The sequence below is a fragment of the Lasioglossum baleicum genome, chromosome 15 (assembly GCF_051020765.1).
Source record: "Lasioglossum baleicum chromosome 15, iyLasBale1, whole genome shotgun sequence".
NCBI classification, from domain to species: Eukaryota; Metazoa; Arthropoda; class Insecta; order Hymenoptera; family Halictidae; genus Lasioglossum; species Lasioglossum baleicum.
The window spans coordinates 8714411-8727707 of NC_134943.1; the positions used below are offsets into that span (position 1 = coordinate 8714411).

At 48.3% G+C, this 13297-nt stretch overlaps 1 protein-coding gene across 11 annotated transcripts in view; it reads right to left on the reverse strand.

Annotated features, from left to right (window-relative positions):
• Positions 1-13297, reverse strand: part of Phcl-1 (pH-sensitive chloride channel 1) — a 79583-nt gene that overhangs the window by 40078 nt on the left and 26208 nt on the right. For all 11 annotated transcript variants that reach the window (XM_076439269.1, XM_076439262.1, XM_076439261.1 and 8 more), the window contains exon 2: positions 7494-7708. The gene's annotated coding sequence lies outside the window, so the exon portion shown is untranslated. The remainder of the gene's footprint in view (positions 1-7493; positions 7709-13297) is intronic.

Genomic DNA, 13297 nt, shown 5'->3' on the forward strand with positions numbered 1-13297 from the left:
ATTGGTATTACATGCCGTGCCGGCGACTGTGATTCTCCACGTCGCATTAATAGTGGTTCACACCGATATACCCGAGCCGAGATCAGATTGCTACAGTGGAGGGGATATTTTTTTTGCATCCATCGTGTACGATCTTTTTGCGCCTTTTGAGGATTCACTATATGTCGATTCGATCGTCACCTAGTATCCAGACTACCGAAGATAAACGTAGGCTAAACGAGGTCGGAGTGCTCGAAGAAGTAGAGCAAAAATCATTTCATTTTGTGAATGTTTGTTCGTGCGATGGGACTTGTTGAATTTGGTCGGGAGGATTTCGATAGGTCCGATCCATGTTATCATTAAACTGCGTATCTTTATGCCAAATAATTTCGTCTTTTAATTATCTTATTAACCCCCCATCCGTCCTTCGTGTCAATTTGACACAGTTTCCGTTTGTCGAGTAAATTTACTCGAAACTTCGTGACCTTTATTTTTTTAATGCGAAGCACACAACCGAGATATCTAATATGTAAATGTTTTTTCTTTTATTTTAAGCATTTCAGATCTCAACTGAGATCTATTTCTGCTGCACTGTGGTAAATTACAGTATTGTATACATAGTCATACATACACAGTCAACATTAAATCAAATTAAATTCGTAGCTTACAGTTATTTAAGAAATTAACAAGCTTTAATGTTGGGCAACTAATATTTCTAAGCTTAAGGTTAATTGAAGTTTAATTTTACGCAGTACATGTAATCGTTAACTCATCAGTTTGAATAAGAAAACATCTGTTTACCTTGTCGTTTCATACAGACAAATTCAGCTGAAACTTCCACACTGGCGTTCTTAAATCTTTTCGATATGCTCGCTGCTTTAAATTGAACGTAGCCATTTCGATCATAAATGCACAAGACCGTAATCTAGTTATCGCATTAAATCTGGATTAATCTTGATTGAAACAGTTCAAGATTTGCTGAAAGTTTTCCATTGATTTTCTTTGGTCGGCACCAGTAGTCTACATACGTGTAGGGTCGAAATTCCGGATAATGTTCGTTTATACCGGCTTCGAATCGAGATTACACGGTTCGTTACCTTTCGTCTCCTATTACGAGGACAGAATTTTTTCCGAGGCGATGGACGAGCGAGTATTCGCCGATCTAAACGGCCCATTAAACGCGTTACGGGGATCAGCGTAACCTCGTCGGGCGGACGAAGGGCGAAGCGCCGCGCCGCGCGTTTTCAGCGAATTAAAGTAAATCCGTTTAATCGGGTATCGGCCGAACAAATTGAATTTGCAGCCGCGCGCCGTACCTGCGAGAAAACTTGCTCTCCCCACCGCTACGATAGGGCGGCTCTCAATTCTCAAAGAACGGAACGACCCGCCTCGGAATCCCGGTGTCTATTGCCTATATTCGTATTTAGGGCAGGCGCTCGGGGAGCCGGCTAAATGCCGACGCGTCGCTAATTCCTCGGATTTCGGTTTCCGAGCATTTAGAATCCCGGGGGGGGGGGGTGGCACTTTTCCCGAGGACGTCGAAGAATTCCAGCCGGGAACCCAATATCCCGACTTAATCTCTCCGGAGATCACCGTGACTTAAAAGCCTTAATCCCTCGCGCCTCGTGCTTCCCGTCACGCTGTTTTCCGCGATACAGCGGTCGCGACGACAACCGATCGCGGTATTCCCAAGCCGTGATACGTCACATAGTGATTCGAAACCGTGACGACACGAAGTGAAGTCGAATTTTCGACGACGTTAAAATTTTTTTAAGCTTTAACCAGGGAACATAACTGTTACAACCAAACAGAAAAAAGTCATGGAATAACAAGTATTTCATCGACGAAAATCGTATTGGTTACAAACAAGGATTATAAGTAACCGAAAATTTTTTCTCTTGTTGGTAAATGTTATCGTTGAGAGAAATTCATTTCGATCACTTATAACAGTTATCGATGGGAGAAATATATTTGGATCGATCATAACAGTTATCGATGGGAGAAGTTTATTTCGATTCGCCATAGACACCAAGATTTTTCTTAAAATCGGTCATTAAAAGCACGTTCTTAATTTTGAACAGCTAGATCAGTGATCGGTCACACTGTGGGTCGGTTCGCTCCGTTTCGACTGCTCTTGCGACGATGATCGTGAATACGATTTCCGATTTTCGCTGATTCCAGAGGCAAAAAATTGCCGAGCACCGTCGCCAAGATGTCGAGGACCGCTTTCTTCCGAGGTTCTTTTTGGTCGTTTCGCAGCGTCGTCCCTAATTGCCTCGAATCCCATCAGCTCGGCTCGCGCGATCCGGTAACCTCGATTTGAAGCGTCTAGCAAACGGGAAACTAGCCTTTTCCCGCGTCAAATTGGCAATCGGTGTGTCTTCGAGCTCTGCGGCTTCTAATCCAATATGGGTCTCGAGCCCGCGCAAAGAAGCGACGTTCAATCGTCCCCGATAATTAATCGATCGTCGTTCCTCGTCCGGGACGCGACGCGACGCGGTTTTGTTGGCAGCGCGCGAGCTTCAAAAGTTTGCGCCTCGGCTGCGTTAAATTGCGAACCGGCTCTCCGGAGGATCGAGAACGATTCGTAACGTTCGCCTCCCTCGTCTCGAATACGAGGCTCCCACGAGTCCCGCGCGGTTCCAACTCGAAACGATAACGGCGCAAACTAATTTCTGCTTAGCACGGACGCTCCGCTAACCGTTTCGCAAACCTTAGCCACTAGAACGGACGGTCGATCGTGCCTCTGCACAGGAGTTGCTCGGACCGAGAGGCAGAAATTAAACGATCGCTCGGTGCAGCTGCCGTCGCACAGTTCCGAGTTTCGCCGAAATCCTGACCGGAATTAAACAACAAATTCGTTCTATATTTCAAAGACTAATTACGCATTGCATTTCATACGGGAATTACAGCAAGTTCAGTCCTTAGCAGTCGCATTAAGCTTATTTTAAATCGTAAAATCGTGGCGCAAGGGAAAAAATCGATGACATAAGAAGTTGTCTGCTGTTTAAGGAGAGGATTTACCATCGGATTACCATTTTTCTCGCGTTTTTCAACACTTTTTATTTCAAACGAAGTAGTAAAATGTCATAGTTCACAAAGAACGAAATGTCATTAAACTTACTCTAAATGATAAAATATTGGCTTTCATGTTCCCTTGGGATAACGAAATGACTTTCCGAACGACCTAGCATATCAGTTTCATATTCATAAAATGAACAAAATCATATACAATGGAATGATTCTAGGTCGGAAGGAATGTGTAATTTTCAAGTTAAAATAGCTCCGACTGCAAAGGGTTGAAATCAAACAGTTTTCACGAATGGCGGCATTCTAAAACAATATTGGTGAACGCTTTGGTTGATTCGGCGGCGGGAATAAAAATGTCAAAGCTGCCGCGGCATCGATCGACGCCGAGTCTTCCATTTTTATTTGTTTTCCGTATCGGGAAACGTATTCGGGTATTCGGGCTGTCAACGCATCGTCCCGAACGCGTTAATTCGACGCGGCACGGCGCGCGAGAAAGGCCCTTGGGAAAGCAGCATCGGAAAACGAATCGACCGAGGGAAAAACTGTTTCCGTCGAGGTGCGGATAGTTTATCGAGTTGCTCCGTGGAAGACGTAGCCGTGGGCGTCGTCGCAACTCGCAGCTCGCATCTCGCATCTCTTTTGACTCTTAGGCGCTATCGGCCTTTTCAAGTCGGCCTCGAGGCGGTTTTACAAGTGGCACGCGTGTTTTCTCCTCGGAAAGGCTGGATCTTGTTGCGTCACGCGGCGACCCATTGGAAATCAACCAGTTGCGCTTCTCGAGTCGCATCGAATCGATACGGACGTTTCCACGGTGTATATTCTTTTATTCGCGGGCAGAGAGCGAAAGGGACGTCGTCAAAGGAACTGCACGGAACGGTCGGAGTTCCGCGTTACCCCGTTACACGGTGACCCATTGAAACCGTGCCAGGTTGTTCGATCGAGTCGGATCGACGCGACGCCTCGCGTCGAAGGGGGCTCGTTTCATTCTAGCGCGCGCGAGAGACGACGAGGCGCGGCGCGGCGGATTGCGCGATTTCCAATTTCTTCGTGCGGCGAACCGTGCGGCATCGAATCTGCGGATTCCGAAACACGAGTACAGGAGAGAGGTTCTCGCGTCGCGTCGTCTTGATGGCTCCTCCGAAACCGAATCCCGTGCCGCGGGGCCGTTTCCAATTTTCCTCGTAATCGCGAGAAACCAAGTTAATCCCGGGAGCGATGGTCGACGGCTTAGAGGGTAATCTTCGTCGAAAAAGCCCGGCAACAATCGGGTTACCGGTGGCGCGGCGATCCATTTAAGAACGGGGCGGTTGCCACGCCACCGACGACAACGATACTCTTTCGTCTAACTATAGGCCGACGCTTATTAATCGGTTTCCCAGGTACGTGTACGGTCTATAGGCCGGCCCGCTTCTCGATATCGAGCGGCTTATTTCTCGCGGGAAATGCTCGATATATATCTAGCCGGGGCGCACGGCGCGGCGGAACTGCTCGTCGAAGAGGATTTCCGCCCCTCGCCTCGAATCCTCCTCGGATCCTCGTCGGACGGGTCCTCATCGCGGAACCTTGGGACCACGACTCCGGAATCGACCTCCGCCAAAAGAGATCTCGACGCGCGCGCGAGATCCTCGACCATTCTCGTCGGCGAATCTTCTCGCAGTCCTCGAGAGAAGATGGGAGCGAGAAAACGATTGGGCGAAGCTGGTCGCGGGCTGCGCTGGACGGACGGTCGCTCGTCGGGCGGGTAGCTACGAGTAAACGAGTACGTTACCGCCAACCGTACAGCTGATGCTCGTTCGATCAATACGGGGCGTTGCGGCACGGAACGCTATAGAGTATGTCACGTGGTTTAGCCTGTCCCATTCTGAGTCCGCGGCTCCTTTCCACGGTGCGCTCTCTGCCTCCCTCTCCTTCTCGCGGTCCTCTCCCTCCCTCTCTTTCCTCTTTCCTCTTTCCTTATCTCTTCTCCTCCCCTCTTCTCTTCGTTCTCTCCAGCAGGATACTTTTCGCCGTCCGATGCTCTCCTCTCACGGCCAAAGTACCCTCCTCCCAGGCATTCTTCTTTCGTTTCAAAGGCGCTTTATTGTCCGGTATTTCTTCTTCTGGGCTCTCTCGCGAATTCGTCCTTGATCCGAGCGAACGCTAAAAAAAAAATCAACGCCGATCGACGCAGCTCGATGGCCCTGTGTGTCCCTTACGGTCCGCAGCCGCTTCGACGAGCAGCCGCCCCCTTTGTACCTTCGCGCGCGTTCGATGGACTTTACCGCCGCATCGCTTTGAAACTCGGAACGCCCTGCCATCCAGCGACGCGACGCGACGCCGAGAACCCCCCGACGATCGACCGAAAATTTCAACTCCGGCCCTTTTGGGAACGGCGGACGAGACGGTATCTAGCACGGCAGACACCGAGACGCCACGCCGCGCTTCCCACTCTCTCCTTTCCGGAACGAGCTTCTCGTCGATCTGGCACGGACACGTAATATTTTCGGATTTCTACGGAAACGCTCGCTCAATCTACGTAATTAAGGATCGAGAGCCGGAACAAGGTCCTTTGCCTCTACGGCGAGAACGCGCGCAAACAACGCCGGCCCCTTATCGAACGCTTTGTCCGGTTCTCCTCTGTCGTCCGACAAAATTGCGCCAATTCGTTTATCGATCCTTCTCTCCTCTCTCTCTCTCCATCTCGTCCTTTGATTGTGCCGCGTCTCGAGAGGATGGACCGGAGACGAGAGAACGTCGGTAGCGGCGTCGACATCGCCGTTGGCGTCGTCGTCGGCGTCGTCGGTTTCGCGGGGCAGAACGTAACTCGCCGGAGAATTTATATCCGGAGGACTTTCGCCGATCTGGCTTCAACACGGAATCCCCTATTTCGCCCGGCCCCAAGGAAGTCGATAACATCACGCAAAGGTGAAGGTGCTGAATTAACTAGCTAGGTTAAGGACGAGATTTTAGCCCCGCGAAACCGGGTCACCGCGTCGTCGGTTTCGCCGTGAACCACTTAATCGGTTCTGTTTCTTCGATTGCTCGCGCGCTCCTCCTCGAGACGAGCGCGACTCGCCCAGCCGCGCCGAAACCAGCCGCGATGTCTCCGTCCTTGCGAGGCTTCCCGAGAGGAAAACTTTCAAATTTCCGTCGACGCGCATTCGCCGATTCTGTTAGGCGACTTTCCACCCCGAGCCGCTCTAACTTGTTTCGACAACTTCCCGCCGAAGGATACTCGCTTAATCCTCGAGCAACTCGACGATATCGACGCGCGAACGTCGCGGAACCAGCGTTCCAAGTTACCGTCGACTCGTGCCGCGAATTGGCCGAGCAACGGCCGCGTCCACGGAGAAGAAACACGGGCGAACCGTGATAAAGAGTTTCCAAGTTTTTCGCTGCTCGACGGTTCCTCCCCGATCGTACGACCGTCGACGTTCCTTGTTATCGCGGTTTACGTTTCTCCACGGAGCTGCGAATCACCCCGACGTACTTTCCAAGTTTCTCGCCTGCGATCGAAGCGAGGTCGATCCGCGCGACTCCTTCCCAGTGGAGTAGCTCGACTACGGCCAGACCGCCGCATACCCCGGTGGAGACTTTTGGGAATTTTCCGAGGCAGCGGCGTGATCGATGATGCACCAGTGGCATATAGCAAAAGGGGAAGAATTAATCGGCACGCGTGAAAGATAAACCGACGACGGAATCGAGCGAGGACGTCGAGGCGAGGAGAAGCGAACAGGACGGGGCAGTTATTTAGCGACCGGCTAATAATGGATCGGAGGATGGGGTTCACGGTTCGTCAGACATCAAAGCGCCGCGCGGCACTCTCTTTGCATGAAACAACCCGATTTTCATGGGTCGCCTCTGTCAAAGAGCACCTTTAAGCTTCAATTTACCCGGGCAGCGAATACCTTACCGGAGGGATTTTTACCCGAAGGGCGCGACGCCGTTTAGGGCTACACGCCGATGCTCCCGTTTAAGATTCGGCCGATCCGAGATTCTGCGGCGAACCGCGGCCCTTTAGCCAGATTAGCGAGCCAAGGGGAAACGTCAAAGAGGCCGCGCCGCCTCCTCTCTCTCTCTCTCTCTCTCTTACTCGACGTTTCTCGTTAGAATCGCTGGAGCTGGAGGAAGAAATCTCGAGGATACAGGGAGAGGGCCGATATCGGAATAAATGTTTCAGGTCACGTTTCTCGCGCGCGGTTCGGATCCCGAGTCGGGAGGCAACTTTTGTTCCCCGGCCTTCCTCCGATCCACCGATATCCACCGATGTACCGATCCCTCCGATCCTCCGGCTTCTTCTTCCTTCCGATACGCTCGCGATCACGTCCGCGCGCCCGAGCAAATTTAAATTTAAAACGAAACAAAGCCGTGGCCGGAATGCTTTAATACGGAGCGGAGGAGTGCGATGACAACCGCGCGGGCACCGATCGAGGGTTGTTTCTTCCTTGAATTTTGTTGAATTCTGTCGTAACCGGGAGAGAGGAAGAAACAAGACGAGTGTCTACCTTAACGTGAGATATTTGGCTGGTCGCAATGGACGAGGCAGGCTGTTGCTGTTCGTTGTGCAGGTTTTTACTTCAACTTTCGGGGACTCTCATCTTCCTCGCGTTGCCGCCACTTCTCGTCCACTTTCGCGAGCCGGAAAGCACCCCTTCAGCGGCTCATGCTCGTGCTCGCGCTCGTGCCCGTGCTCTCAACGTTCGCCGATCCGAACTGCCATCTGAAAAACATACATCCCGGATCAGATTTTTGGATAACATGTACACATGTATACACAACTATCGGCGAAATCCCCGGCGCACAATTTCAGCGCGGGGACTTCCGATAATCGTGCACGCGTCGCAACGAAAATTGCGATCGGAATTGCAATTACGCCTCGAGCGCGCGATAAACCAACGCTGAACGCGACTACGGTGGTAGTTGGCTGGAACGACTCGCCAGTAAAAACTCTCGGATCGCAGCGTTTCCTGTTCTTAGACTATTTGATGGCCGGGGAACGACGCAATGTTTCGTAACGAGGTAATAATGTTTCGATTTTTACTGTCCAGGACACGGAGAGTGTCCTGGTGTGAGTGGCGCGGCCAGAAACAAGGTCACGCTTTCATGAAAAATCGATTAAAAATACAGAATACCAGTTGAAAGTTGTTGAAACACGCGCGCATCACGATGTATCTCCTACGCGCGGACGAAAGATCCGACATTTTACATTACACCTTAACAGGGACCCTAACTGTTATAACGAAAAAGAAAACAGTCATGGAATAACAAGTATCTCATCGACTAAAATCGTATTGATTGCAAATAAGGATTATAAGTAACCGAAATAAATTTTCTCATCAATAATTATTATGAACAAGTGAAAACAAATTCGATTTCAATTTCTCTCATCGATAACTGTTATGTACGCGCGATCGAAATAAATTTATCTCATTGATAACTGTTATCAGCTATCGAAATCAATTTCTCTCATCGATAATTATTATGTGCGATCGAAAGGAACTTCTCTCATTGATAACCGTTATGAGCAATCGAAACAGATTTTCTTCATCGATAACAGTTATCGAGGAGGATCCAATTTTTTGGACACTAATAACAGTTATTTGTAACCAAAAAGTATAAAAATCGATATTTTTTAATCATATTGTTCTTCGAATTTTTTTCTTTATATTTTGTGTACACTATCTTGAATTTCAATAATAATCAACTTCTTATTAACGATTTTCATCGTAGAAAATTTTAGAATAACTGTTATTTTTGGTCCCTGCACCTTAACCCTTTGCACTCGAATGGTGACTAGTATAATTATTAAATTCTTCTGTGCTCTATAAATTGCTAAAAATTCATGTACCATCATGTGTAAAAAAGATCTTTTCTAGGTTGGAAGATACGTCTTGATTTCAGAATTAAAATTGCTTCGAGTCCAAAGGGTTAAATGTGTTATCATGCGCCACAGGAGATATATCGGCTAACACGTCTGTTCGTGACTGATAGTTTCTACTTGTCCTAGAGTACCTATATAAACAACGAAACGATCTTATTCTACGTGTTTGACCTATTTTTCGCGGCGAACGATCCCGTTCGCGATCGTAGCAGGACTACCGAGACACGGAGAGTAAAACCGTCGGTCGTTACGAGGAGCTGGAATTCCGTGTAGCCGAGAACTCTTGTTGCGGTAGTCTTGGTTCGATTTCGAGGGATCGCGACGCCAAGTCGCGCCCGTTCCTCGGAATTGCCAGTGACCGCGCGTTGCGTCGCGTCGCGTCAGGGTGTTGCCAGGAACCTAACGGCGTTCAACCTTGGCCCCGTGGCCCGATTCGAGAACGTTTCGCGCTAAGCCCCGCCGGCTAGCCCGTCCATTCGCCGCGTCTTCGAAACCGAATCAACCCGACCGTCGAAACGAGTCCTCGTCGCTCGTCGCATTTCCTTCCCATCGGCTTCCGGCCCGCGGCCTCGCGACAATGGCAATTACCGTTGCCGGAGCTGCGCAACTTCCTTCCGCGGCTTCCGCGTTCTTCCCGGGACTCGAACAATACACGGGAATTTCGCCGGTGGGAGAAAGCCTCGTCGGAAAAATCTCCAAAGTTCTTTCATTACAGGAAATCGTCGAAACTTTTCCGAAACCCCATTGAAAGGCCTGGTTACGAACTTTCGTCTGTACCGGACGCAGATGGCGGACCGTTGTCGGTCAATCGATGTGGGAACAGCGGGAACCGGACCGAACCGAACCGAGGGAATCCGAAAACACCGAGCGCACGATAATCCGACTTTCGCCGAAACTCTACGTCCCTTCGGAGCTCGTTTCTCATGACGAAAATCCGTCACCTCTCGTTTCGAAAACACCCGAGGCAAATTTTCCCGAGAGCCAATGCAGGATGAAGCGTGAGAGGGAGAGAGAGAGAGAGGCGATCGGTTGTTGAAAAGCTCGAGCAAGCGGGAACCGTGTAGCCGATGTTCGACGGCTGCAATGGCGTCGACGTTGGCGTCGGCAACGAGCCGACGTCGTGTCAGGAGCACGTGAATATTAAACGATGAACAACAGAGTCACGAAACACCGCGGTGCATTAATGTCGGCCTAACGTGTTCGCGTAGGAAACAGGTCGCGTGCGTCGCGACCATATGCGTTCACGTTGATACGAATACGACGCTGAAGAAGGGAGACGGTTCACGGCTGATCGGAAACGATCGAACGTCCCGATGATTCCGCGTTCTCTCTTTCCGTTTCCGTATCGACGAATCCCGCGACAAGCGACGCGGCGGCAAAGTAGTTCGAGGCTGTGTTTCTTTTTTCAGCATTGCGATGTTTCCACGCGAGTTTTCCGGCAACGAAACGAGAACGATCTATAGACCGGCCCCTTGACTTACATAGGAACGCGCGTACGGGGAATTCATTTCCCTGGAAACGATTAACCTCGCGAAGCTCGCGAGCGCGCGACACGACGCGCGTCGTGCCACGGACGAATATTCTCGATGGAAAGGATCAGTCTCTCATGGTTGCACTTGAAATTTGCGCGCTGCGCCTCGTGATTGTTCCAGCATTTATTTGAGACGAATCTCATGATTTCATGTTCTTCTACGTCGTGGTTGCCGCACATGTGTCACGTTACGTGTGAATTAATGCTTAGGAAGTAATTGAACCGTGAAAGTACGGCTGTAATGTATTTAAAATGGCCAATACTTTTGATGCTGTGAAGGGTGACGTACGTAAATATTGATGTGTATAGAAATGGATGTACATAAAAATATTGATGTACATACATAAAGTTGGCGAAGAAATGAAACTTGAAAAATTCCATTTTGGGGCGTGAAAAACACGTACTCCAGCCCACTGTGCGCGGGTGCACAGGTGGTACACGGTGATTTACGACGGATGCGCGGAATCGTTGCCAGGAGCGATACGTCTGGTCGAGATCGCTGGAATTATGCGGTCGGAAGGAGAACCGTCGACCAGCGACGACCGACGGCCAGCCGGTTATCGATCGAGCATGCTATTTTCGCGTGGGCGTCCTGTTTTCCGTAATAACGAGAATAATGCTATGAAAACCATCCATTGTCTGGCCGGTAATCACGCTCGTCCATCTCTGACGAACCAAGACGGGCCGAACGTGGACATCCGACGCATCTTATTCCTTCCGTAATTCTCTCGAGGAACGGACGGCGGCGCATTCTCGAGCCGATCGGAACCACGGTTTCTGTCGTCAGGTCTCTAGGTGGATTTATACTATCCGCACAGATACGGAACGTATCCGACCAGACAAATATTCTACAACGCATTTGAATAGAAGTGTCGGTACGTGTCTGTGCGGTTCAAATGCATTGAAGAATATCTGTCTGATCGGTTACGTTTTACGTTCCGTGTCTGCGCGGATAGTATAGATCGACCTTCCCTCGTCTAGGGTAATTTCGACGGGTCGAAGACGGCAGAGATTCGGTCGTTGCGCCGACGAGTGGTCTCGGTGCCACAGGAGAAAATAAACCAGCGAGCCGCTTGTTTGCATACACGCTCTCGACACGCATCTCGTCGATGCGACGGTTTTGTACCTTGGCACCGTTTCGTCTCGACGACAGACCCGCCGCGCCCGCTCGCCCGGTTCGCAAACTCGTCGCACACTCGCGCGAACTCTACAAACCCGAGCGGGACTCAAGTGCTTTTGAGAAAGCTAACGCCGCGCCGGCTTTCCCGCGCACCGCGACTCGTTGTTCGCACGCTTCTTCCTCCCCGAGCACATACACACCGGACAAAGAAACGCGACAGAGTTCCCGACGCTGTCCGGTGCAGCGACAGTTTCATTCTTCTCGCTACGCAATTTCGATGCCGCTCGATCGAGCGCGTATAATCGGCAACTGGCATCGTACCGAATGGTAATCGGCCAACATTCGCGTTTGTCAACCAGACAACCCGAAAACGTAGTCACCGCTTTCATCCTTTCAGCATCGAGAATACCGAGCAGAGATACTTTAACTTTTCGGGAGCTAGCAACACGATCGATGCACTTTAATTTGTCGACTGACTCGAATCCAATTGAGTTGCCAGCTATAAGTAGCTCGCGCTCGCGGAGCTCCGACCCTAAATATTTACTACGAAAATTGATCCGATCTCGATACATAGTAGGTACGCGTGTCGGTTCAACGGAGAACTGTGCCATTGATCAAACCGAGCGCAAGAAGTAACTTGCGTGAGAACGATCACACCTGTTTGACCCTACTAGCCTACTATCCAGCGTCGCGTCGAGTCGCGTCGCGTCTCGTCACCACGTTCCCTTTTCTTCTAGTCCCGTCGATCGAAATCTCCCGTCGCGTCAGAGAGCTGCTCCGACTCGCAACAGGCTCGACCAGCGGCTATATGCGCCTATCGAGGATGGGATCAAGTTCAATATGCACTTGTGTCCATAATTATGTAAGTGGTCCAAGTAAAAATTAAAAAAAGAAATGAGTTTATTATTTACGTCACATTATTTTAAACTCAATTAATTCAATGTAGTTTTGATGACATTGTCAAAAATGAACCGTTCGATAGCTTGTTATTTCAACATATGTGGAATTCATTTAGTGTTAATATCATTTTCATTTCAATTTTTTCGAATTAAGAAATGTATCACTTACTTACAATTAGACCACTTTCATAATTATCGGCACATATTTAAATCTAAATTCAAATCCAACTATTTCAATCATTATATTTAAATTATATTCAATTTAAATTCAAATTCAACTATTTCAATCATTATATTTAAATTATATTCAACCGAAATCAATTTAAACCTAAATCCAAATTCAACTTGCAGCAACCGAATTTAAAACGAAATTCAACTTTCAATCATTATGTATATTGAAATCTAAATCCAAGTTCAACTATTTCAATTATATTGAAATCTAAATTCAAACTCAACGTTCAATCATTATATTGAAATCTAAATTCAAACTCAACTTTCAATCATTATATTTAAATCTAAATCCAAATTCAACTATTTCAATCATCATATTTAGAGCTAAATCCAAATTCAACTATTTCAATCATCATATTTAAAGCTAAATCCAAATTCAACTATTTCAATCATCATATTTAAATCTAAATCCAAATTCAACTGTTTCCATCATCATATTTAAATCTAAATCCAAATTCAACTATTTCAATCATCATATTTAAATCTAAATCCAAATTCAACTGTTTCCATCATCATATTTAAATCTAAATTGAAATTCAACTTTAAATCATTATATTGAAATCTAAATTGAAATTCAACTTTAAATCATTATATTGAAATCTAAATTCAAATTCAACTTTCAATCATTATACAATTGAAATCTAGAT